We start from the raw sequence: 27,047 nt of genomic DNA on the forward strand, positions 1-27,047 counted from the left end.
CTCCCCTGCTCCTTCCTGTCCCAGTCCAACAAGACTTCAAACCCAGGAAAAGAAATGTCTGAATAGTGAAGTGAAAGAGAGTCAAAATGTAATTAAACTCTGCACTTCCTATACCAAACTGGCAATGGATGTTCCTGTGTGTTTGATGATTACTCAGGGACTCTTGTTTCACTAGAGAGGAAAACAGACCTGTCTTTAACAAAACAAACTTCTGGATTCCTTGGGAGGAAGGCAGTGAGCAAATTACAGTCTCCAAACCTCTCCCTGCCCTGCTCTCTTCTGCCAGCACAGCTCATAAGCACAAAGCAGACATCTTTCCTATGAAAAAATCCCTCTTTAGGCTTTACAGCTGAACCCAGCTGGACTCTACCTGTGGGAACACCAGTTCAAGTTATCCTCCAAAGGACACCCCATCTTCTATAGTTAGGGAAGGCAGAGAATTTAGGTACTGGTGTACAACCCACACTGACACCCCCTTCAACCATGACAGAGAGGGGACAGCGGATCAGCAGATGGCTTCTGCAGCATTGCTTCCCAAAGAAATGGAGCAGTCAGGGAATGAGCTGCTCCTCTGTGACCAGCAGCTGACATAAGGAGGCCTGTAATGACTGTTCACCTCCTATGCTTCTAGAAACCAGTGACACAGGGACTTTCCAAGCCAGAGGCTGCACATGGATCATCACATTTCTTAGCCAGCCAAATATCTATCAATTTCTGTACTTCCTTTTAGATGCCACTTATACATCAAGGCCATTTCCAACTTCTTACAGGAGCAACCTTCATAGTTCAGCTCTGTGCCCTGCTTGATCTTTTCATGGAATGCCAAATGAAACTGAAAAATAGTGATCTTCTTGTTCCTGCTTCATAGCTTTCCCTCAGCCCACAGGAACAAGTCAGCAGAAAGACCTAAACACCACAGTGCCAGCCTTTATACTCTGTTGAGACAGGCTTTGAAGACCCCTTAGCCAAGGGGTGACCTTCAGAATGCTAAGTGCACCTGCTGTGTGCCATGCATGCCTCCAAAATCAACCACAGCCCTGGTGAGGGGCTGGGAGCCAGGACACCTCTTCTTTAAAAAGAAAGAAAAATGCCCAGCCTTTTTGCAACTACAGAAGGCCTTGGCATGAGCTAAGGGCACAGGAACAAAGCCAAAGCACATGGAAAACAGCAGCAGCAGTTCTTACTGCTGCCTAAGTGGAGAGCTGGGACACCACCCCAGAGCAAGGAACTCGCTGCAAGCTCCTGATGAGCTGCACAGAGCGCCCTGACACAGAGACCCCTCCAGTGCCACCCCCAGTGCTGCCCCCCAGCCCATCAGCACTGCCTCTTGTCACACAGTGAAACATGTTGGCTGAGGACCAATGAAAGCACCTTCTAATGGGATTTTTCAGGTTTCAAGGATATCACTGTCTGGCACAGGTTAAAGTAATTAAGACAACTTCCAAGAGACAATCTGGCATTGATTAACCAGCTGTTTACCACTGAACATTACAAGTTCCCACTCAAACTCTGCACTTGCTATTTTCCTGATTGTTTTCTCCCTTGCCCCATTCCAGTGTCTCACAAAGCCCAGCTGTGGCCTCTCACACCCCTCCCTCAGCCTCACCATGCTTTGCCTTGCTAAATAAACCGTGGTGGTGTCAGCCAGACTAAAGCTGAAAGGCTTCCTGAGGGTTAAAGGGAAAAGCAAGTTGCTCTTGGCAAACAGATAAATCCAGTTTTCACTGAACAGGTCTCAAGATGGACAGCCACAGCCACATGTGCTTGCAATCATATTTACATTTGAGTCCTCCTCCTGAATACCAGTAGGAAGAATACCAGAGTAAGAAAAGCCTTGGGTTGATCTCATTTCTGCCAGCTTCATTTGGCTGATCCCTACACAGCCACGGATCCCTTCATCATCAAGTTCCTCCAGACCAAAGAGATCCCTAACGCCACAAAAGCTGAGTTACCACCTTATTTCACTACTCCCTCCTACATCACATAGAAAGCATGCCTGGAGGAGCAGCAAACAGGTAATGCTGGAGGGAGGGGTTTGCAATGAGCAGGGAAGAGTTACTGGCGGCATTTAACACCTCACAGGAGGAGTAATTCGAACTTTGCATTCAAAGACAGGATTTGTTACAGGACCAGAGAAGGTAGAATGGGTATGTACAGTTTCAGGGCACTTTCACACTCTCTCCATGTGTAATACCACCAGCTGCTGTCATCCTCTCTTTAAAAGGGAATTAGGAAGGCCTTCCATCCCCAGTGAGCTCCAGAGGAACAAAATACACCCAGCCTCTGCAGTATGTGAGTCCTTCCCTGCAAAGCTGTATCATCTCTGCTTCTAGTGCCTGCACAGCAGCATGGAAGGTGCATGGAAAGACAAGAAATCGGTGGGCAGGACTTTGCCTCTTTTGAGATCTGCAGAATACTTTGTAAACTGATGGGGCAACATAAATATTTATTGTTAAGGAGGTGTAAGAGAAGAGGAGAATGGAAACTTATGAATAATGAAAAGCAAAAGTGAATAAAACCTGTGGAGATAATTCCACACAAGCATCTTTCTTGTACCTAAAATAGATAATGGAGCGCCACAGAAGAAAGTAGGGCAGATTGGTCAGATAAGATACTAGAAAGGAAAAGAGCAACCAGGGAAAATTTGACTACACCTATTGTTAAGTCTAGGAAAACCAAAAGAACTCTTATTAATATGCAGCTTTTACTGAGATGAAAATTTAATGGATTAGAGAAACATGGAAAATCCAAATAAATAGTCACTGGTATAGTTTACAAAAGGGTTGTGATAGTGTATCATGTTATGAGTGATTTTAAAGTCAAGACCAAGTTTTTTGTAGTGTTCTAATCAAAACAGTGGTTCACATACCAAAAATCTGGACCAGGAAGCAGGCTTGAGAATGGGACAGTGTCCTTCTGGCTGCAGACGTGTGAAAAATTAACCTGGGAGCATCAGAAATGGATGCCCTGAGAGATGACCTGCACTGTGTGGAATGATCCCTAAACCAAGCACCTCCACCAAAGAAAAGGGCAGTGCTCAGATCACACCTACTGCAGTGGAGCTGGGATGGAGGTCTCCAGATGATGATTCCTTACAAAAGTGGCTTTGATCAGTTGCCAGAATTCACAAGATCAGCCTGAATCCTTAAACTGGACAGAAAATGGAGAAGCACCCATACAATGAAACAGCCCCAAAGACAGACAAAGGAACAAACCCTTATTAGAGCATCAGCTGGTGGAAAATGTGAGAAGTCATCAGAGAAGTCATCCAGACAAATTAACTTGGAAAATGGCAGAATGCTGATGAATATTTTGCATCAAAACAGCCATGAGCCTCCCCGGGATGTTCCCAGAATGAAACTGTACAATGAGCCATAAACAGTCTGGAGTGCATCTTGCTCCTTTGCCCCAAAGGCAGCATGGCCATGCTGGGGGGAGCTTGGAAGTGGAGAGAAGCAAATGCTTAAAATCTAACCCTCACTGAGTCACAGGAATAAATCAGTCCAGAAAGGCCTGCTGTAAGCTGGGGAAGAGCCTTCTGGAGGCCTTACAGGCATGTGACACTTCTCAGTTTCTCCCCTACCAGCTTTTGTTTCATTTGCAATTAAAGTATCAGAGCTGCCAGCTATCCTTTTCCCTGTTTCTGTCAGGGCTGTTGGCCTCAGACAACATACCTGATACCTCCTCTTGAGCAACCAATTCTCTATCTCTGTTCCCAACTTTACCACATTATCTGGTCATTGGCATTGAATAAAGGCTTTGTTTTAAATTCTTCCCCCTGCTTACCGTTGCAAATACTCACTTTCTGATCACTTGCTCCATTTCCCAAATCCCCTTTCATTTAAAGTGTAAGGTCACAAAGTACACATTTCCTCGTTTCAGCTCCCCCCAAAGCTGGAGTAGTTTGGCTTGGCTGCGGAGTAAACTCTAGAGCCTAAAGAAAACAAACACATAGGACACTTCTGCTACTCTGAAATGCTGAGCAATAAAATCTCAGTAAATAAATAAATAGAGGGAAACCCTCTTTAGGTCAGAGAATGTCATGCCACTTGCTTTGCTATAATTTAAAATAAAATTAACTTAAACAGGAAGACCAGGGACCCTCACCTAAAAAACAGTAATAACAACAACAGCAAAATGATCTCTCCATTCCCTTTGAAAATTCCATACAGTAAAACATTTTGTGAAACAGGAATACTGCTTCAGCCTCAATCCAACTGTACTGTAAATGAAACCCCAGACTCTTCTGAACACAATTTTATTTTGAATTTAGTCTTGATCATCATTTAGTCACACTAATCTTTAATAATCACTCTCCCATGACAAAACCTGCCTTTGGCCAAGCTGAAGGAGCATTACCATGGCAGGTCAGCACTGTGTCCTGTGTATTGACAAAACCTGGTGGGCTCATGAAGAGAACTAAAACATTTTAGAAAATTCTTCTTTTAAGGAAAAAAATCCTCTATGAGATTAGTGCAAAGGCCTCCTGAACCACTGGACGTGAGACTTGCCACGAGCCACATCACAGCAACCTCCCTGGGAGCAGAGAAGTATCTGCCCTGCCCTTGAGGTATGAGATGCCATATTTTCTAGACATTAATACCTAGGATATTATTAGGGCTGAGTTATGGCATGACATCCTCATGCCAACACTATTTTCTAGCTCACAGTGCTCTTTCCCCTCCCTGTCTTTGTTTTCCTCCTCTAAGTCGTCACAGCAGCCAAGTCCTCCCCGTGGCACAAGCTCCCACTCCCCTGGAGCTCTTCCCTGGAGCACCTGTGCCTGCCTACATCCATTTTTCAGGCTCATGACTGCTGCCGAGGGCTTGCCAGCTGCTTTCCAGGGGGCTAATGCTTCCCTCACCGTGGGACACTTCTGTGTGGACACAGGGTGAGCCTGGGTGGTTTCTTCAAAGCAGGAGGGAAGCCCCCTTTCCCCCGGGATCAATTAACACGTGCAGGTTTTAGCTGTCCACTGGCAGGTTTCACTAGCAGAAGTCCCATTCATCAAAGTCTTCAGTCTGGTCTTTCACTGCCCATCCCAGCACTCTGTTCTATTCGGCTTTATCTCACTCCTGACTCTCAACCATCCACATCATTTATCCTAAAGAGTTTTTCTGGGCTTTCTCTCTTCATAGCAATGAGCCTAACAGTGCAACCACATGTATTCAACATCTTCACACATACAGTTTCCACCAGAGGTTGTGCTCCTACCCTCTGACTAATTTCAAACAATTTGATTTTTTGACTTTCAGTTCTTACCCTCAGTTTCAAAGATTTAACAACAAAGTAAAATTTGGCTAATACTGTATCCATACCTACATCATCTTTGATCTTCCAGTTGGTCCTTGCTGCACAGCAGCTTCAAGTCTGATTTTATTTATGTAGCTGAGAAACCTGTTGCTATTTGTTTTAATTTCTTTTGCCAGACCTAACGCAGCATGACTTCTGGCAATTCTCATTTTATCCCTACCCTTCCTGACCTCTAAGACATTGCTTTTTTTGCCAATTAGTCTTTTTTTCCATTCCTTACAGACTCTGTTTAATCCCAGCTATCCTTTTTAAGGTGGCTATTCACCAGCTTTCAGCTAGGAGCCCTTTCCTGCCCTGTTCTCCTTCTCTGCCTAGGACCCCTGGTCCAGATAGTTTCTGCACCTCTGAATTAGAGGCTCTGTATCCTCTGCATTCACCATTCTCTGCCCAGATGACTTCACTCACTGGGTTTTTTCAGTTTTCAAAGTTTGCCCTTTCAAAGACAAGTATCCTAGTTCCAGATCTACTTTTGTTTAGGTTTCTATTTAATTTAAAAGGAATCCATTTTATGAGCACTAAGTCTGAGATTCCTCTGTACAATCAGGCTCTCTTAACATCAACACTAGTTACCAAAACAAAACCTAAAATAGCACCTCCATTTGCTGGGGCTCTATTAATGAAAAAGTCTGGGCTACCACATCCAGGCATATCTATGTTTTGCCTTATTAATAAAACATGTTTGTTAATGTGTATTCCTAGATATTAAGATACATTCCTAAGTTCCCACAGAAATATTATTTTGGAAACTTTTATCTTTCCAAAAACATTACAGAGACATTTATCCACATGATCACTACCACCCCATAGAATTTCGTTCATTTTCTTAATTTTCCTAATTTTCATTTATAATTCCACCTTCCCCACAAAGGCTGCCTTTCTCATCTTTACACTGCTATAGCAAGGACAGCATCACTACCAGTCCATATAGGCTACATGCCAGTGCTTCTGGTATCACTACTTCTGGGTCCTTGACTTCTGATCACAGCCACCCAGACCTTCCTCATTTCTGAGGATACTATAAAAGAAAACAAAACACACCATCACAGAAAAACACTGCCACAAAACCCTGTCACTGCAGAACATTTAAGTCTGCTAATTGTGGCCTCATCTTTGGTCTGTTTGAGATGGGAGTCAGTAGTGTTGGCTCAACATGAGGGACTGTGAATGGACTTGTCATGGATGTCACAGGGCCTGGCACATTTCTTCATCAAAACCAGTGTGAGCCAAAAAAAGGGAAATGCAAATGAAAGAGGATGAATTAGACTAAAACAAAAATGGATTCTGGTAGACTAAGAAAGTCTCAGTGTCCATTCTGTTACTGACTGTGGGACCAAAGAGTTTTGTTTTCAGTACTTTCTTCGTTCCTGATCCCACTCCATTTTTTGTGTGTTCTGTTTCACAGTGAGGTCCTTGAAAGCAACTAATGTGGCCCTGGCCAGAATCTGCTTAAGGTAATTTATGGTGGTACAATACAACTGACTTCAGGGAAGTCAATCCTGACACGAGGAAGGTCCCATAAACAGTTTCAGAGCCAAGTTCGTGAACTACGATTCAAGAGAATTGGATTTGAGCCCTCCTACCCGGCTTCTTGATCCTTCAGAGACCTTGAGGAATTAATTCTATCACTCTATACAGCAGTACACATCTATAAAAAAGGGACCATAAAAATCCCATCCTTGACAGAATGACTGTTAATATCAAGCTAGCAGATAGGAAAAATTCTTGTAACTATGGCAAGGACAGCCACATAGCTAAAATGAATAGATAATTTAGGTCCAAGTCCCTTACTCTGACACTGACTGTGCTTTTAGTGCCACATAAATAATTCCCCTTTATTTTGTCATGCTATTATCACTGAACATACAGGTTAAAGTAAAAAGGGGTGGGGGATTGGGGGAAACTTTGATTCCCTTCTCTCTTTAGCCCTGCAAAGGCTGGAGGCGTTCAGCAAAATCTAAAAAAAGGATTGTGGTAATTACCTCACCTGCCTTGCTCCAAAAATTGCCTCTTCACAAAAAACCTCATGCACTGCAGCTCCCCAAACTAAGACAACCTGTTTTTTTTTTTCCTCACGCTACGCAGATTAAGCAAAACTGACCCTATGCAGAAACCCAGGAGATAAAGACAACTGCCTCTGAATACTCACCCTAACACAGCCCTCAGTCTGGATAACACAGCAGGGTGGGTGGGGGAAACAGATGTTCCCCCACAGCACCAAACACAACTGACCTCACTGTTACCTTCTTACCTGATGAAAAATTCCTATTGTTGCTTGGCATCAGGCACAGGTGATTACCAAGCCTGGCTGAGGTTGGACACTCCTCAAACTTGGAAATTTCAGGAAATATTTGGATGCATCTTTTTTTTTTTTTTTCCTTCCTCCTTCATATAACAAGAATCAGCAATTTTGCAGAAGTGATTTGCATTTTCTCAACCCAATCATTTTTCATATCAAAGAGGTGTACGTGCCAAAATACATGTAAGCCTAGGCATGTAAGAGGCAACAGCAGTCTGCAACTTGCCCTTGAGAAACGTCAGGCAGTAATGAGCTATTCATTCAGAGTGCTGCTCCCAGGCAGTGAACAGCTTCAGAAGGACCAAGATTTGGTCCTGAAGGAACTGTAAGACCCTGGGAGCAAAGGTCAGACTCCTAGAAGTGATAAATCTAGCTCTGCACCTGAGCCATTTGATCAAATACTATTGTTACAACTTAAAATCAGTGCGTTGACCTGAGGTCTCTCCAGGACAACTGAGTCCCAGTATACAATTTGCTCAACAGGCTAATTTAGAGATAATCTTGTCTCCTAAAGACTTTTTCATCAAAGAACACCACTCAGGCTCCAAGGGAAAGGATGAGCATCCCCAGTCTCACTGCTTCATGACTGGATGAGGTAATATGGATCTTCAGGTCCAGAAGCTGAAGTTGAGCTCCCTCAAATCCACCTGCTCCTGCTGAACAGAACATCCTGAGGCCTGGCTGATTCCAAGACTGCAATAAGCAGCCACATGATTAAGTCCTCCAGCCCTGAGCCTTTGCTCTCCATAAATTCATCAGAGTTTATAAATTCTCTGAAATCAACACTGCACCATCACAATGCTTAGCCCTTGTTTGCTCCACAGTGAATAACATAACTCCAGTGTTGGGCAACTTAACTTGCAAAAATCCAGACTGTCTGTTCCTCCCACTCTAAGGAATGCTCTTGCCTGCTCTCCATTGTATGGGCTGGATAGCCATGGGTTTGGAAGGAGGACAAAGCAAAACAAAGGGACAATACAGCAGTCTAAGACAGCAGCCTGGTCTCTCACATTGCCATATCACCTCAGCTGGTTATAATCTCCTCCACAAAATGAAATAACACGAGAATGACTAATGACTGGAAGATGAGTGTGCCTTGCTGAGGCAACACAGCAGGGCAAAGGACCCGTGCCAAGAGCAGTGAGAATCTTATTTCAGGGCTTCCATGAATACAGCTGCCATTTACCTATCTCCCCAGATCCCAGCATGCCTTCGGAATGCTGCTGCGATGAAAAGGAAAAATCCTGTCCTCCTCTTCCACCAATTAATGCCCCCAGATCACCTCAGCTGCTCTGAACCCATTTTCCCATAATGAGCTAGGCCAGCCTGATCCTCATCCCCCACAGCTGTTCACAAGCACCTATTAGAGATCTCTCAAGCACCCAGAGAAAGCAGCATGAACAGGATCAGCCAGGAAATCCCCAGATGGCCCAAGGGGAGGGAAAAAAGGCTGCATGATGCAACCTTGTACTGAAGTAAACCTGCCCTAACCAGTTCCCATCCAGAGTAGTTTCTTCCCAGGGCAAATGAATTTCTTCCCAAGACAGCTGTTTGTTCATGTGCAGATGTCCAGAGGCAGCTGCCTCCTTGCCTGTCTCCACCACTTAAGCCACACCATCACTTATATTTCATGTTATTTCACTCCTTGCTTTGAGCAACAGCAGCTTTTGTTGCAGGTAAGGACACACTCCCCCCTCTTTGTTTCCCCATCTCAGACCAAGCCTTCATTGTATCTTCTGAGAGCAATATTAACTTCTGACAGACCCTGATCTTCCTTACACTCTGATGGAAAAAAAAGCAGTAGTTCAAACCCATTCCACCATCAAAATTCTCACATGGAACCTCTGGGGACTGCACTTTCTGTGGCAGCTTAATCTGAATTTGAGTGTTGTGTTGTGCTGCATTATCAAGAAACACTTGGAGAAAGGGAACTGGGCTCAGGGAGCTGGGGAAGGAATCAGGAAAAGTCTGACAGACATCAACCTGCCATCAGCAAGGGTGTAAGCAACAGCTTTCAGCAGGTTGCAAACAATAGGAAAGGCTTGAAAGCCAGAAAGGAACAATTGCATTAAAATGTCAAGATTTTAACCAAAATGCTCTTGAATTGGGGGAGGATGAGGCCAGCTTTAACATCTCTTCTGCCCAAAATGACAATGGACTGGAGGATTCTCCAGGGAGCAGAACAAGGAGGCTGTCTGTTCAGAGGACTGGCATGGACTGAATTCTTTCCATTTGGCTTTCCAACATCAAATTTGTAGTATTTTAAGTTCAAAAATTAAAAGCCTCTTTGCCAATTTTCATTAAATGAGTAACAAATAGTTTGAATGGCTCCAAAGATTATTATACCAGGCATGAGATGACTGAAACATGGGAAATGTCACCACTTATGTTTAAAAAAACACACTGAAAAAAATCACCCATAGGACATGACTTCCACAGTCAGTCTAGAGAGACTGACAAGTGACTACACATTTGCTCACCACCAAATCTTGTCCAGCCTAGCATGGAAATACCCAGAGACACAGTTGGGCTGGAAAACCTACTGGTGCCAGGCAGCATCTGTGTGCCACTGCAGCTGGACAAGGCAGAGGAAGAAAAAGCACTTGGCACATCCTAGTGATGGTGCAGGACTAGCCAGTAAGTCTTCAGTGATTGTCTCTCTTCTAAGAGACCAAAAGCCCAAAGGAAACATCAAACACAAGGTTCCCCTTCCACTGTCCCCTCCCCGCTTTATCGCCTCACGCTCACTGTAGAGTGTGTGACCTTCACGAGGGAAGCACAGACAATGCTCATCCCAGAATAAGATCCAGAGAGGGTCAGAATACAGACATCTCTGCTAAGGAGCCTCAGCAACTCTAATCTCCCAGATCTTGAAACAGTGACTAATTAGAAACATCTTTAAATCCCCAGCTGGGAAGGTGACTGAAGAGACAAAACATAAGGATGATGATGATATGTGCAAGTGCTGTTACTTGTTATCGACTCAAAATGTTGACAAGCATCTCTTAGCAAGGATGCACCAGTGAATAGCTTACATGCACTAATTCTCTCTTAAAAAGCATGTGTTTAACCCTCATCAGAGACAGCACTTCTCCATTCTACATGAAGCCTCAGAAATTGCCAAAATGATTTAAAGCCCTAGCAAACAAGAGCTCTTGGAAGTGATAATCAACCCCCTCTTGCCCACACGTGACTCTCAAGGTCTGTTTCTCATGCTCTACAGTTTCCAGATGGGACCCATCAACAAGCTATCAATTGCCCCTTACATGCAGATGAACAGGTAATTAGTTAAATGACCTAATTAATATTAATACACTTGAGTGATATAACTAACAAAGACTGATTTTTAAGGAGTTCTACGTATCTTTCCTGAGAGTGTGCTTGTGAGTACATTGCTGGTTCTCTGATGTCTAATACTGGCTGAATTTCCGCTTCAACCCCTAAGGAGACATGAGCAAGGTACAGTCCTACCACCCAGCAACTATTTCCATAAAAGCCATAGGAAACCAGTATCTTAGAGCTCAATCCCTCAACTGAATTTTCCGGTTCAAAAGTTTTCAGGGTAGCCATAGAGACAAAGATAATCCACACGTGCCCACACACAGGCTCGTTTGGAAGAAAGCCAGGCTCAAAATGGGACAGCCAGTGCCTTGCTTTAAAGCAAGAAAGAGAAGTCTTTAACGAGTGCAAGAGCCAAACAAGGACCATGTTTGCACTTTATTGGCCAGATGCCCTCTCAACAGAGTTAATATGGCATGGCACACTGTAGAGGCGTTAAAGGTGAGAGATCTGCGCTCAGAGTACAGTGAGCACTCGAGATGCTCTGGAAGCATGAGCATGAAGTATGCATTCATATGATGGGGATTAAAAAAAAAAAAAAAAAAAAAAAAAAAACCAGGTAAGATTTGGAAGTTTTAAGGGGCACAGTGAACTCAGCCTCGTAAAACGCATGCACGCACTCGCCTGCACCAAGCGGGGACGTGGAGCGCTGCGGTGCCAGGTCCCGGAGCGGCGCAGGGGATCCTGCCCGCCCCATCCCCGCGGCTCGGGCGGCGCCACGAACGAGCAGGGACAGACTCGTTCCGGAGCAGCCCGCAGGGAAGCACAGGGCCAGTTGCTCCCCTCGCACAGCCTGCGGGCAGGGCTTGCTCAGCGCCTGCCCCCAGCTGCTGCACAAGGGGAGCCAGGGCATGGGCCCTGAGCGCTCAGCGCGGCATCCACAGCAGCCCCGCACAGGAATGGGGGCTCTGCTCCAGACACCATCCAGGAGGTGTTCTGCATCTCCATGGCTCCAGCACATCACACATGGAGGAAACCCAGGGAGAGGGCTGGATCAAGCAGGAGAAATGAAGTTCGAATTCACTTGAAGTAATTTTAGGACCCATACAAAATACAGCAGGCCCCGGGGACCCTTCTGCCTGGCTGGGCTGGCCTCACCACAGCTGAGGAATTCAGCAGTGCCTTCTGCAGCAAAGAACTCCTTCCAACTCTAGGTATGCCAGTAGCAACATTTGCCCCTGTGCCCCATGACCCAGGAGACCATTGAACCAGTTAGTTATTCAAATATTCCACAAGTTTTCTGCTCTGTCCAGGTTGGGCCAGCTTTCAAGGAATATTGTCAAGACAGATATATCCCTAAAAAATCCCCACCACACACATCACAGTCCCAACCTGAACCCTTCAAAATGTGAGAGAGGGAGAGGAAAGAAAAAAGCTGTGTCAGGATGGAGGACACAGCATGAAGGGTGCAAGCACAGGCACATCAACAGCTCCTGGGAAAGAGGAAGGGGCTGAAACACAGCCCAGACCAGCTGCTAGCAGCTGGGATTTAGCACTTGTTGCAGCAAGAGAAATTAGTAACAGAAATCAGCACAGAGAAGGATGGGGGTGTCAGGTTCAACACAGGGCTGCACTAAGGGAGAGCAGCTAAAGTGGTCTTTAGGGAAGTGTAGTGTTGGTTGGGTTTGTTCTATTTTGTTTTATATTTTTTGTGAATAGATCTTCATACTCCTGATAACAGTCCTAGTAGAGTTTACCCTCCCTTAGATCTTCTTATTCCATCTTGGTGCATCTCCAAGGCATGAACACCCTAGAAACAAGAACAAGCAAGTGAATTTTTATTATTTTCTCTGCTGGAGCTCTTAGGGATTTGAAAGAAAATGCCTTTGTTAATGGCAACAGCTAGCATTATCAGCTGTAATTCCTACCACTGATCAGAATATTATGGATGGGAGGAGTAAAATGAAAATCCGCATCCCACAAACATTTGCCTCACTAAACGTGCTGGTGCTGCTCAGACATCTCCCACTGCATGGCTCCTTCAGCACAAGATCACCCCATTGACCCATTCTCCCCTGGGGAGAGAGGAGGGGGCAACATGTGACAGTGAGTGTGAGACCTCAGCAGCCACACTCACAATTTTTGCAGGACAAACCCATCCCCATACTCCTGTTGCAGATCCTCTGCAAGCACCAGGCTCTGCAGGGAGAGTGAGGGGACAGGAGGAGCCTTCCCTGCCATCCCACCCGGGTGCACATGCATGAATTCCCTGATCTGAGAGCAGCAGTGGTGTAAGATTGTTCCCTACTCTTATCTCAAACCACAAACCTTTATTTCTATTTTCTCTCCCCCATCCAGCTGAGGAGGGGAGCCATGGAGCAGCTTTAGTGGGCATCTGGCATCCAGCCAGGACCAACCCACCACAGATGTGCAGCACACACAGGCTCCTCTTTAAAATTTAACTGGTGCCAGCAGCAGCTCATGTTCCTGTTGCAGGTGGCAGAGCTTCCTACATCAGGATGAGTAGTCAACACCTCCATCCCACATACGAAATTGTTTGAGAAAAATGAAACACTAGCTCAGCTACCACCCATCTGAGCAGATACTCAGGAAGTGAAGGCTCTGAGATTTTCCCCCATACCTGTGCACTTCAGTCACACTTCAGGTTGGGACTGCAGAGGATCACACAGTCCTCCGCTTCCAAGATTTCTTCCTGCAAGAATGTGAACCACTTGACTTTCCCCCACAGATGAAGGGAGGAAAGCCAAGACACCAAGCAACCACAGGCTCTCAGAAAAGAATTCATGATGAAAAATGATGGCTTTTCCTCTCAGAAGGTGTGACCTTAAACTGGGAAGAATCTAGGACTTCACTGTACATTGCAACCCCTCACTCCCTGGAGGGCTGCTGGATCAGGACTGCACCTACACATTTGAACTCTTGCTAAAGCATGTCAGTCAGTGAAGAGACTCAGCAGGAACCTAGTTAGGCTGGTGGACAAAAGGGAGGAGGCAGAGAAAAACTGTGACAAATTGAAAATTCATCGTGAATTGCGTAACTGCATGAATAATTCCTTTCAAGCCAAAAGAGATTCCTGCAGAAGAGGTAGCTTACTGCAGGTCCCTCAGCTCCATTTAATGAAAGTACTCCCAGACAGATGGGTGGTTTGGATATTTGTTTTTTTTGGCGGGGTTTTTTGGTTTGTTGTAACAAAAATAAAACCACACCCAAAACCAAACTCAATTGCAAGATGCAGCTGATCTTCTATCAGCAGAGAAGAACTGATGGAACCAAACAGGTGACGCTGATAGGTTTCCCCACCCTGGCAGGACAAGAATTTGCTCAAAATGGCAAAGATTCTCATTCTCTTTTGCTAGAGACAATTTTTCACTCATGAAAACAATAGAAGAGATGATTGTCAGGGGGGAGGAAGGAAGATATGAAAAATATTTTCTCTAAGCCACTGATGATGCCTCAGGTTTTAGCTTTTATGTTTTTCAGATTCTGCACTGCTTTAGTTTGTAGTTCTGAGCTTCGTAATAGGGGATGGTAAGTTCTCTTCACAGAGTGGGGAGACAAAACAATTCTTTCTCTAGCTGAGGACCAAGGACAACTGATCCAAATCTCAGGCCCAAGAGCATAAACAACAGCAGAATGAAGTGAGAAAAACAAGAAAAATGGGACTTCATAACCTAAAGCTATAACTGGACAATTAACTCCAATATGCAAATGGACCAGAACTTACACAAGTGAGAGACACCACGACTGCTCGTCCATTTTGTGACCATTTTGGTTCATCTTGGGTGTAGCCCTGGCTGGGCTCTTGTACTGCCTAAGGTGTATCCATTGAGGCCTTCTAATAAATACCTACTTTATTCTATAACTCTGTCTAGCATCTGTTCTAGGTCAACCTTCACAAGGCATCACTGAGACTTATGAAAGCATCAGGAAAGAGGAATTGGTGAAAAAAAGAAAGGGACTGGAAAAAAAGTTCCAACAGTAAGATATACTTAAGTTACTGAGTTTCATTCCCAGAAGCAGGGAAACCTCACATCTAAAATTACAGGATTCAAATCTGGAACCACCCAGCTCAGGAAGGGTCCCATCCCCTGCATCTCCTAAGTGCCATGGAAGGGTTAGGCTTTTTCCATATGCCAAACAGAATTCTGCAATAATGTCTTCTGGCCCTTCTTGTAACAAGAAATAGGACAAGGGGAAATACCCTTAAGCTGTAGCAAGGGAGGTTTAGATTGGATATCAGGGAAAATTTCCTCATAGAAAGGGTTACCAAACATTGGAATGGACTGCCCAGGGAAGTGGTGGTGTTGCCACTGAAGGTATTTAAAAGATATGGAACTTAGGGACATGGTTCAGTGGAGAACTTGGCAGTTTTGGGTTTATAGTTGAACTCAATGGCCTTTTCCAACCCAAATGATTCCATTATTCTGATGCATAAAGTGCACCATTTCCCAAAGACAGCCAGGCATCTCAGGAGCAGTACTGCCAAAGAGTGCATCTTTGCCCTTAAGCACCCACACAGATGTCCTGATGTCTAATATTCCAGCTGAACCCATCCTGCAGCCTTCCTCTCCAAGTGGACACTAAGAGGGCTTTTCCTCCTCTACCTGGTCATTTATTTTTACCAAACTTTGAAGATGAAAATCATTGGTGAGACCTCTGCACTGCCCCACCAGCAGGGAGTTGGTCAATGGATCCAAAAACTAGTGGGAAAGAGAAAACCTTTACAGAAAGCCGACTAAAATCCATTCGGTCCTGTGGGATCTTTAGGAGCCAAGCCCACTGGCTTTGGAGCTCTCTCCTTGAATTCCACATATTTTACACTATTTGCCTAAAACCAGATCCCCAACTCTCTGCCAAGCCCTTCTAATCCATCAGTTTTGAGGCCAGGACTGCAGCCCACTCCACAAGTTCCTCCTTTCCTCTGTGCAGCCCCAGCTTCACCTCCTCTTCCCTGAACACCACTCCCACAACTGCCTATTACCCATTTTTCTCCTTCACCTCAGTTGCCCTCTTCCCTCTTCTTGATTCCCACATCATGAGCTCTAACTCCCTACCTAGCCAATCTCAGGTCCCATTTTTTTCAGGAGAGCTATGTATCTACCCATGGGCTCCAGGACCAGCAGGAAGACCAGAGAAAATGACAGGGTGGCAGGTTAGTTTGTAGGCTGATGTTTGTTGGGAGAGTGGGAGAGCACTGATCCTTTTTTCCCTGTTTGGGGATACGGATGTGCGAAAGGGGTTCAGGATTGCCTCCTTCTCCAGCCCCTCCATTGGCCTAAGCACTTTGGCAGCTCAGTGCTCCACACCCACATTCACACCCAGTGCTCTGAGCACCCACATTGCTACCAGGAGATGTTGCTCCACATGCCCTCACCCCAGCCCACTCCAGACAGTGCTCACGTGGCAGAGCCAAACCTCTGCATCCTCCTGTCCAGCTGGGCTGGGGTGTGAGCGCTGAATCCCACGGCTGGCCCCCAGCTGGGCAGCAGCTGTGCTGCACAAGTGCTGACTCAGGCGTGAGCAACACCGGCACAAGGGCATCGCCTGCCCTTGGCATCCAGGGCCAGACAGCCGGCAGCCTCAGCCCAGAACACGCTCTGCCCTGCTGAATCACACACCAACCCCGGCAAGTCCTTTCAAGACCCATCAGTCACCAGAGGGGAAAAAAAAATTACACGCACACAAAGTAATTAGAGGTGTAACCCTCTCCCCTCCCTCTGTGCAGGCTTAATGCTTCCTTTGTCCAGGCATGTTTGCCTTGCTAAGTCATGCTTCAGGACAACTTTCTTGACAGAAAACAAAGGTTAATTAATATTAAAAAAAAAAAAAAAAGAAACAAGAAACCACACCGAAGCCCCCTCATTAAAATGGCCACCCTCTCAGCACAGCTCTCTGCTCGCTCTGGTCCTTCTTGGAAACAGAGCACTGACCCATGGCAATGACCCCTGCAAAAAAGCCAAACTGCACACAATCACCTCAGGGCTGTCTCCAGTGATGGAGGGGTGGGAAACCAGCCAGCAGAGCAGATCAGAGACACAGCAATGTTCAAACCTGACGGCTGTAATCCACCTTGCTCACAGAAATCCCAGCCCCACTGACCATTTGCCTCCAGCTAATTCAAAACCTTCTCCTGGCAGCTCGGTGGCAACACATCCTGTGACCTGCTGTAGCTCTGCTACCCCCTGCACCAGCAGCTCTGAGGAGTACATTACAGAGGAAGGGACACCAACTGCACAGATACAGACACAGATACTCTGCTCTCATCTCTCCTCACCTAAGCAGCTGAAACCACAGTGAATCACTTCCAATTTACCACCTGTAAAATATCAAATGCTTCACCTCCGTGGTGGAAATCCCTCTTTACAGCACACACACAAGAAAAGCAGGTAGAAGTCTGCTTCAAACCTGCACTCTCCAAGTGTAAAAATATCTCTTCCACATATTCCTCCAGTTCACCTCGGACACACATAAGCACTTCTGATCCAGTTGGCTCAAGAGAGGTGGTGAAAGCACACATGCACACGCATGCTCACCAGCCAGCTCATTAAATCTAATTAGACAGTCTTCCACAGGGAATTTTGAAATTTATATCCAGCAATTACTGTGTCCTGTTCTTTCCTCAACCCTCTGGATGTGTGAGCATGATTATTCACCACATGAAACATAAAAATTAATATGAAACTTCAGAGAGTTGCCATAGGTGCACATTATCAGAGGTGCACTGTAATTTAATCTGTGTTCCTGCTTAGAGACAAATATGGTGGCAGCAACACAACGAAAGAACACTCAAGCCTCAGCTTTGGATCCAAATGTCTCCAAGAAACTAACAACATGGAACCATAAGTTTTCCCCAGTAACTTTATAAAAAATTTGTCCTAATGCTGACATTCTGGCGTGTAAGGTGTGAAGCCAAACATGCACAAGACCACCACCAACCATGAAGATAATGAGGCCAAAGTGCGAAGGGACTAATCCTTGATGGAGTCAAGGAAAATTTAACAATCATTTCCATGTATGCCCAGAATAGGAAAACTGTAGTTTAGGAATAGGAAAATTTGTACTCCTCTCCAAAACCCTGCACAGGGCCACCCTCACCAGCAGCAACAGCTGCAGCCTGACCATGCTGAAGGAGCAGCTTTACTTGATGCCACAGAGCCATCGGCCCAGGGAGCCAGCACAGCCCTTCTGCCACGGTGCAATGGGATCATCCCATGCAGCCACATCCATGCACAGACATTTCACTGCACACAGGGGTACAAATGGCTGTGTGTCTGTCTGGGCATGCAAACTGGTAATTTCATGTCAGCCACTAAAGACAGAACAGAGATGTGACAGCACAACAGCCACCAAAACTCTGTTCAACAGAGAAAATGCCATAATCTTTCTCAGATATACTTTGGGTCTTCTGGGAGTTGCATGGGATCTTCGTGTAGATGCACTTGCACAGGGCACAGCTAGTTCAGTGCATGGTTGGCATTGTTCAGTGAGTTTGCAAGCTAGCGAAGCCAAAGGATTTGCAATTTCCATAAAGCAAGCTTTTTCACCCTTGCTCTTTCAGGTCTTAAAGACACGCACAGAAAGGAAAAAAGAAAAAAAAGCCAACAAACAAAAATCCAACCACAACACTACAAAAAAAACAAATAGATAATAAAACCCTCCTACCTTAAAGCAGAAAAAATTATGGAATACAGTATTATGGATACAACCATCATTTATATGGATGAACTATGAATATTCATAGCATTTGCCTTTGTTTTCCTTGCTGATTAAGTATCTAACTTAGATTCCTACTGTTGACAGAATTGCAAATCCTAAAACCTACAGGACTGCAAGTATCCACCTAAGGTTAGTGCACACAGCTACCCAGACCAAGCTGCTTAGATTTCATGATTATTCTAATAGAAGAATTTTGTCAAGAGAAACTAAAGCTTCAATTTTAAAAAAACATAAGAAATTAACTGTGAACTGCAGTACAACAAGTTAGCAAATAGCTGTCAAAACAAGAAAAAAATAAAAACCACCCAAAAAAACCACACCCAAAACATTTTCACCAGTAAGATCCTTCAGAAAATCAAGATTCCAGCAAATTCAAACCGCCAATAAGTGACAGAAGGAAGCCGTACTAAAAAAGAAACCCAAAAAAACAAACAGTTTTCCAGAAGTTTTGTGACTTTACATTAGATGACTTTTTGTTGCTCACAATCAGAAACAGCAGTGACATACTTCCAACTTTTTTCCATTTTGGTCTGAAAACTGGGAATTATAGTAAAGACTTTCAATAAAAGGAGAACCTGTAAAAATTGAGACACAATGCAACTAAATGCTTAGCCGTATTACAAAACTGGCTTTGCTCCGTAAAAGTGTTGTTTGAGCAAGAAAAATAAAAGATAATAAGACATTTATTCTGGCTACTGAAAAATACAGATGTTAGTCCTAGATCATATCCGGTTACAAACAAAAGCTAAGGGAGGGGAAAAAACTTTTTAAAAGTATTGGAGTCACTACAGCTTTTTCACAGAGACAGAGAGAAGCAACTTGAATATAAATAAGTGTCCAAAATAGGTCAGCACTCTTTTCTTGGCCACTGAAGTCTGATACTTTTCACTTGAGGTTATCCTGGCCGGTGGTGGCACACAGTGCAGGGACAGAGGCTGAGGCCAGACACGGCCCCGCAGCGAGCGCTGCCTGAGCACTGCCAGGCACCACAGTGCCCACACACTCCGTGGCAGTACCTGCATTCCCCTGAGTGGAGCTGATCCAACCTGCCCTCACTCCCCTCCAGGAGTGAGGAAATGCTCTGTGTGCTCAGTTTTGACCCCATCAAGCAAGAGGTGTGATAAAAGACTGTGTTTTCCACGGCCCCAATGGAGACACACCAGCTCCATGCATTCAGCCCTGAGCATCCCAGGCACTGCCTGGCAGCAAGCTGCTCTCTGGGCCAGGAGAGGATTGGGCCCTGCACCATCCAGCCATAGTGTGTGGGCAAAGCCACTGGCTTCCCACCAAAGGTTAAAGTCCCTTAAGCCAATTCAGAAAGCAATTTTAGACGCAAAAATCAGGCCATGAGGTACAGAGCGTGCACCTCAGCTGCTCTGCCACTGCTTCCATGGGGAGCATCAGGCTGCAGAAGAGCCACAGGTTCTCTCTCCCTCTTTAAGGGAAAAAAAGGAACAAGTTATTTCTACAGCACTGAGAGGCAAGCCTGCCAGTCCAGCCTCGGCAGCATTCCTGTCTAGCTCGGCTTGTTTACCACCAATAAAAAGCCCATTAGTTGCACAATGTGCCTGTTTAAAATAACTCAAAAAAAATCATCACTGGCAAATTAGTAAGACATTAGGACATGCAGACACCTCAGCATGCTGTTATGGAAACCACAGAGGAGTCAGAGTTCCCTCAGGAGCTTTTCCCAAGGAAGACAATTCCCAAGATTTCTCTCGCTTTGAGTGGGCCCATCTAACTCTGACGAGCTCAGGAGCAAAATGCAGCAGTCACCCAGTCAACTGACCCAGGGTTTCCAACCAAGTGACATCCAGAGAAAGTAAATTTACCAGGCTCAAATGCTGCTGGTTTGCACTAAGGAGAGCACAAGGTCCCCCCCCCTCACACAGGGGCAGCCAGCAGAGAAGGCTCAATGGCCTGAGGCATCCCCATAACTTCACACCCCCCATCAGGGTCTGATCTCAGCAACAGCTGCTGACTCAGCACACTCCCCTCCCCAGCCATCAAGACCCCTCCTTTAAAAGCATTGCTCATGTAAAGGCAAAAGGAAGAATGGGGTGAATCATAAGCTGCCCTCCTTCAAGGACTGGTCACATAACTGCTGTCTCTCCACAAAACAGTGAGGTGTCTGTGACTCCTCTGCAATGTCTGCCTTTCCTCCATGTCAGCACCTGTGCGAGCCCAGCCATCCCTCTCCTCAGCCCCTCAAGAAGAAGCTTCTTTGGGAGCATGCCAGGCAGAGATATGTGTCAGGGACACTGCATTTGTGAAACAGGATAAGGATTCCCTTGTGCTGACAAAGGGATAAGAGGGGATTTCAACAACAGCTGCAAATATTCAAAGCGGTGATTTAACTTTTCACAATAGAAAACTTTCTCTTCCCATGCCCACAAAAAGAGATAATGTATTCTTCAGATAATGCATTCAATCCTCCAGATTTGTATGAATGAAAATGGGGTCACACAAGCAGGTGAATAAGCACTGCAATGAAGCCTGGTGAAAGTATAATCTCTGGATATAAGCAACAAAAACATCCATCACCACAGAGGCTGCCCACTATCTCCATTACCTATGCGACAAACAATTCTGCTACAGAGACCTGAACACCAAAAATTCCCAGGGAAGACCCAAATGCCACATCAGAAACACTCCCCATCTCCAGACTAGAGGACAACAGCTCACTGACTTACATCCAGGAGAAGAGGAGCTCCTCTCAGCTCAGGAAAGAGAAACTAACAACCAAATCCCATCCCACCTAACATATAAATTCAATTGGGACTTGATGAACACCAAAGAGGAGTAAGAGCTACAACTAAATTAGTACCCAGTGTTTTGGCTGGGATCATAAAGATGCTCAGTGATTAACTGTGATCACCTCCATCTGGAAATGGATGGGAACCACTCCCCTCTCAGGGTCTCTGTTTCTGAAACTTGCATTATGATTTTAAAGCTGCACTCAGGAACAGTTTTCCTACTGCCAACAAGGCCATTCCACAATGGCTAAACCAGCAATGCCAGCAAGGTTACAGTAAGAGCTTAACCTACTGAGGCTCCTACCAGATGTGGTTTTTAACAAATAACAAAGGAGGGTGCTTAAAATCTGACACCACAATGGGCAGTGACCCACTCTGCTCTTCCCTACTGCATCTAATGCATCCAGAACAGTTTTGGGGGAGGGAGCAGGAGAGGTGACTGCACTCCAGCAGATCTCACACCAGATAAGAGTACCACAATTGTCAGTGCCCTGGTGCTGCCAGGCAGCATGCCAGCACAAACAGCATGCAGGTGCTCCAGCTGCTCCGACAGCATCACAACCACATCCTTGGGGTGGATCCAGGCCCTGCCAGCCGAGCCACACTCGAGCATCTCTGGTGCTCATGGCCATGGAAACTGAGCTTCAGTTCGCCCTTGTTAGGCTGGTTTGGGGTGCAGGGTCAGCACAGGGGAGGAGGGTGAGGGTGCAATCCCCAAGAGGGTGCAATAAAGGAGATCTGTGTGGCTGTTGAGTGTGAGGTCTCCCGGGAACAGACCTTTTACTGGGCTCCAGATGCTGTGGAGTGATTGCTTATATGAAGGCGGGGGAGGCCTCTTTACTGTTTCTCATTTCCTCTTTTTTTTTTGCTTCCCCCCCCCATTTCCTGGTTTTGTTCAGAAGCACAAGAGAGTCATTCATCATTTTTCTTCCAGCACAAGGAGCGCTCTCACCTCCCCCTCACCCCTAAATCCCTCCCCACCAGGAAAGAGCACGCGTTCTCCAGCCAAAAAGGCTCGCAGCAGGGAAGGCAAAGCTCCCCAGCTCCTGCAAGCAGCTCCAGCACAAAGGGCCACATTCTCAGCTGGGTTTGGTGGGTGCCAGCCCCCAAAGGGGGAAGGCCAGAACTCAGCAGCAGCAGAAATGCTAAGTCAGAGAACAGAACGGATATCAGCGGAGGAGGAGAGCAATTTGCACTGGCTGGAATTATGATGCAAAGCAGGGAGGAATTACATGCTGAGACGACAGACAGCACCTCAGGTAATTGGAGAAAAAGAGCCAAGACATAAAGGTCCACATACGTCTCAGCCCACATGCCATAATGGTCACTCGACTCACTGAAACCTGGGAAAATCTTCCTTGTGGACTTGGCTCCCCCACTCTGGAAAGTGGATGGGCACTGGTCCAAGTGCAGTCCAGGCACTGGATTGGCACCACTTTACAAGCCACCAGCCTCACGTTTGGGATGGGCTTCCAGCAAAGCTCTGCTCGGTTTGCAGGAGGGGAGAAAGGGGGTGGCTATAGATGCAGACATTTAACCCACCCAGAGGGTCGACACTACCCCCAGGATAACTTCATTGGAGGGCTCTGCTCCTAAGTTCACTTTGGTTCTCAGTCACACTACTCTTTCCACAGCTTCCTGATGGCTTCTTCTTGTCCTGCCTTGGAGAGAGACAGTGTCAGGATAAAGACATCTCTGTACAGCTATAACTAAGAGGATCTCTCTTTGAATGCCCTTAAGAAAGAGAGCAAGTAGGAAAACCCCAAATTCTTGCACACATTTTTATAAAGGAACTGTGCATTTTCATGAAAAGCAGGACAGTGCAAACACCTGGGGTCTGTTTGGAACTGTTTAGTTTGGCTGATGACCTGGGAAAAAAAAAGGAACTAAAACTGGACATACAGAAAACATTCCAGGTTTTGGTTTTGTTTGGGTTTAATCACAGCAGTAACAGCAGTCAAGTCAAAAAGGCTGGCTTATGGTCAAACCCAATGCTTCTTTTTGGTCCTTTTAGAAGGAAAAGAAATAGAAGATTGTGGTCAGTTCTGGGGCCAGTTGGGTGGAGGGAGCCTGTGTGCCAGCAGCTCCACCAAGGAGGTATGTTTATGGCCCAATTTCAGCAAGAACTGGAGGAGCAATGACAACACAAGCCACCAGGAGTTTGGCCATTTGGGACTAAAGTCTTCCACACCCACTGAACCAGAGATCCCGCTGGCTCCTGCAGTTGCTGCTCAGGAGGTTCATCAGGCCCAGAGGGATCACTGTGCTCCTCCAGGCTCTCCCCTAAACACCACCAGCTGCTTTTGCCAACTGAAATGTCAGAGTTTTGCAAAACCCATGTGTTACAGTGTGGGAGCCCAGACAGCCTGGCTTCACCTCTCAGGCATGGGAAGAGTTTGGGATGACTTTTCACACATCCCTGGATCACTGGTGGCATGTTCTTTGGAATTGCTTTTGAGACTGTAGATGTTCATTCCCTTTTCTTTCTGTAAAGATGCTCAAGTGGTGAACTTCTTTAGCTGCTGGTCTCCCTAAATATCTCTGCAAGCTTGCTTTGAGGTTCCTTTGTGTTTCCAAGGAGAAATGTCAATATTGCAAAGTTACCAGAATAAAACCTTAGTTTTACCTTTTGTTTTCTTTCAAATGGTTTGGCAGCCAAACCAAAAGGATCAGTCCCAAGCAGGAACCAACACGTGGCTTCCATCATACTCCAAACCCAGAGTGTCACCTGCACAGCTCCCAGGCACGCTTGTGCAGAGCTCTGCCTGACCCTCCCAACCTGGCAGGAGCGCTCCTTGACGGCTCTTCCCGCTGGATCAATGAATGGCAGGTTGCAGCAGGTCTTCACTGAGCCAGACAGGTCACAATAATCCTGCTAGCACCCTGCTGAAAATATGTGAAGCAAATATGAGACCAAGCCTGGGGAGAGAAGATGAGGCTGGCAGAAAAGCAGCAAGAACACGAGAGGAAGAAAGAAAGCACAGCACCTCATAGCAGGAAAATAATAAACTTGTTGACCAAAAAAATACGCAATGGGAAAAAACTACAGGGCTCCAGAGAAAAGAAAAAAAAAAAAGCAGCAAAGGAAAAAGGCAAGGGAGACGGGGATGAGCATGCTGGCCTGAATGCACATGGTCAGCACGGGTATAATGATGCATATTTTCTTCTTGGCACTAAGGGGATCCCAGAGGGCTCACAAAAGATTTTGCAAGTCAAAGGACCAAGCTCTTGACTACTCCCAGGTGGAGCAGCTGCTGAGTCATTCCTTACCCATCAGGCTCTCATCCCACAAAAGTCCAGACTTCTGCTATTGCAAAGAGTATCAAAAGAAATTTTTTAAATCACAGGGAATTTTGCACTGGAGCCTTTTCTGTGTTTCCCCCTCCCTGGCATTTTCAAACTAGGCAACACGTGGCACCATCATCATTTCTGTAGTGCTCATTACTGGAGCAACTAGCAAGCTGTTCAGTCTAAGGAACTTACTCTCCTAAGGTACATTACTGAATCTTCCAGCAGGACCAAAGGACAAGCACGCCCAAAAACAACACACTCAGCTGTACCTGCCTCAGTTTTCTTGACTCCCAGGTGGAGCTCTTACTGTGCAGCAGAGGCTAAACAGCCAGTCAGTGCCTGGGGGCTGCAGAACCACAGTCGGGGAGGAATGAGATTAATTACATGAATAACAAAAAGCCGGATGCCAGCCACCAGCCCCCACCCCACACAGCTCAGCGGGATGCAGAAGGGAAGCAAGCAGCTCAAAACCCAGTAAAGCTCCCAAATGAGGCCAGTCTTATCCTATTCCAGCTAAAGACCTGCATCTTGGCCTTCACAAGGGCCAAGAAAAGCCCTGCACATTTTCTTTAGAAAGGAGCACAACAGTGAAAAGCCCCCAGTAGGAGAGTTTTCCTTTCAGTCTGACCTGGACCGTCCTGGGCATCCGCCACGAGGGCACAGCCACCGGGAGCCAGCTCGCCCGCTCAGAGAGGAGAAAAGGGAAGTTAATTTTTGCAGCCAAAAGAAAATAGGGAATTCTTTTCAGATGGCAGGAATGTAACCGTGACATTTAGTCACTTGCTATTTCTGTTTCCCCGGCTATGTCTCTCCACAGGAAAGCCCCTGGACAGAAGCACCCTCCAGGCAGCATTGCAACATGTGTGTCCTCAAATTCTGGTGTCTAATCCCACTTCTGTGGCCCCCATGTCAGGTCCTTGGGATATAGGGGTGGTTTTGGGGAGATTCAGTCTCACTCTCCCTGTGCCTTGTCTGGCTTAAACAGATGCATGTGTCTGGGAAAAGGGCAAACCTGCAATTCTGGCCCAGGGTCTGACCCCAGCTGAGAACAGCACAGCTCCACTCTCTCCAGGACATGTCAGCCAGGACAGGATGGCAGCACTGCCCTTGCATCTGCACTGGGCTCAGATCAGAGGGGAACCAACACCTCTCCAGCTCTGAAATGCAGCCGTTAATTCTGTCACAATGGGAAATCACATTTGCTCCGGGTTAAGCTGTGATTATGGGTGACCCTTTCCAAAGGCTTTGCAGCACGCCCAGCCTAACTCTACCACAGGAGCAGTCTGATCTGCACTGTCCTAGTCCCTGCCAGGCTCTGGCTACATGTCCTTCAGGCATAGTGCATGCTTCCACAGCTGGAGAAAGGAGAGCATCCCAGCTGGGGTGACTCCACTACAGGGCAGGCTGCACACCTTGCACAAGGTACTGGTGTCAGGCAGTCAGCCCAGCTCAGGTCACAATTTCAGGGATTTCCAAAGCTCAGCCCAGTGTGCCGGCTGCTCACAGAGATACCTTTGTTACTGTCTGACTGCACTAATTCCAGCCTTGCATTGCAGGCTCCTTCTGCTGCCTCACAACCTGAAGTCCAATCCATCCACAGCTATTTCTTGGGAAAACTTTGGTAACTTCCCTCATCTGATGGGAGTCCACTGCTTCAACAGCAGAGTTGCAAAATCTTAATGTAGGCTGCACACTGGTTGTCAGGATGTGGTTTGCATGGCAGTGGGCAGCCTGTAGTGGAGTGTAAACATTCCCACAGGAGCATTCATACACTCAACACTGAGCTTGATATCCATCTTAAACATGATGATGATGGAAGACAAGCAAGATGCATCACTTAACTGCCAAAAATGCCATTTCATCACAGGATGCCATGGAGGGAATGTGCATTCAGTTGATTATCCACACACAGGCAGGGAAAAGCAAAAGAGAAGAACTGGAAAAAAAAATGCACAGCAAAGCACACACTCAGTTAAATATTTATGGGGGCCACTGCATTTCAATTACAAGCAGTTTTTTAGGTCAGCTGAGACATTTTAGTTCTGCTAGGGCAGATCAGCTCCAGGGGACAGGATACTGCTGACAACGACAAGCCAGAGGCTCAACCCTCTTAGCACACCCTGTAGCTAAGGATAAAAACAGATCTGGGCAGGGCTGTTCTTCCACTGGGCACAGCCCAAGAGATGGGACCTCCCTTCTCACCACAGCTGAAGCCTCAAGACACAGGACTGATGTACACAGACATCACTGTGGGTTTGTCTGCCCTGCTGGAAGTCAGGGCAGCTCACCAAAAAATGAAGACACCTTTGTGAGCAGCCAGCAGACCAGGCTGTGCTTCGGAAATCCCTGAAATCGTGGGCTGAGCAGTATCAGCA

The 27,047-nt window shown here is 46.2% G+C and overlaps 1 protein-coding gene across 1 annotated transcript in view; it reads right to left on the bottom strand.

Moving 5' to 3' along the window:
* The window catches only part of IGFBP2 (insulin like growth factor binding protein 2), a 56,216-nt gene that overhangs the window by 18,610 nt on the left and 10,559 nt on the right, over positions 1-27,047 (bottom strand). The window lies entirely within an intron of this gene.

This window comes from Ammospiza caudacuta, chromosome 8, assembly GCF_027887145.1.
Source record: "Ammospiza caudacuta isolate bAmmCau1 chromosome 8, bAmmCau1.pri, whole genome shotgun sequence".
Taxonomy (NCBI): domain Eukaryota; kingdom Metazoa; phylum Chordata; class Aves; order Passeriformes; family Passerellidae; genus Ammospiza; species Ammospiza caudacuta.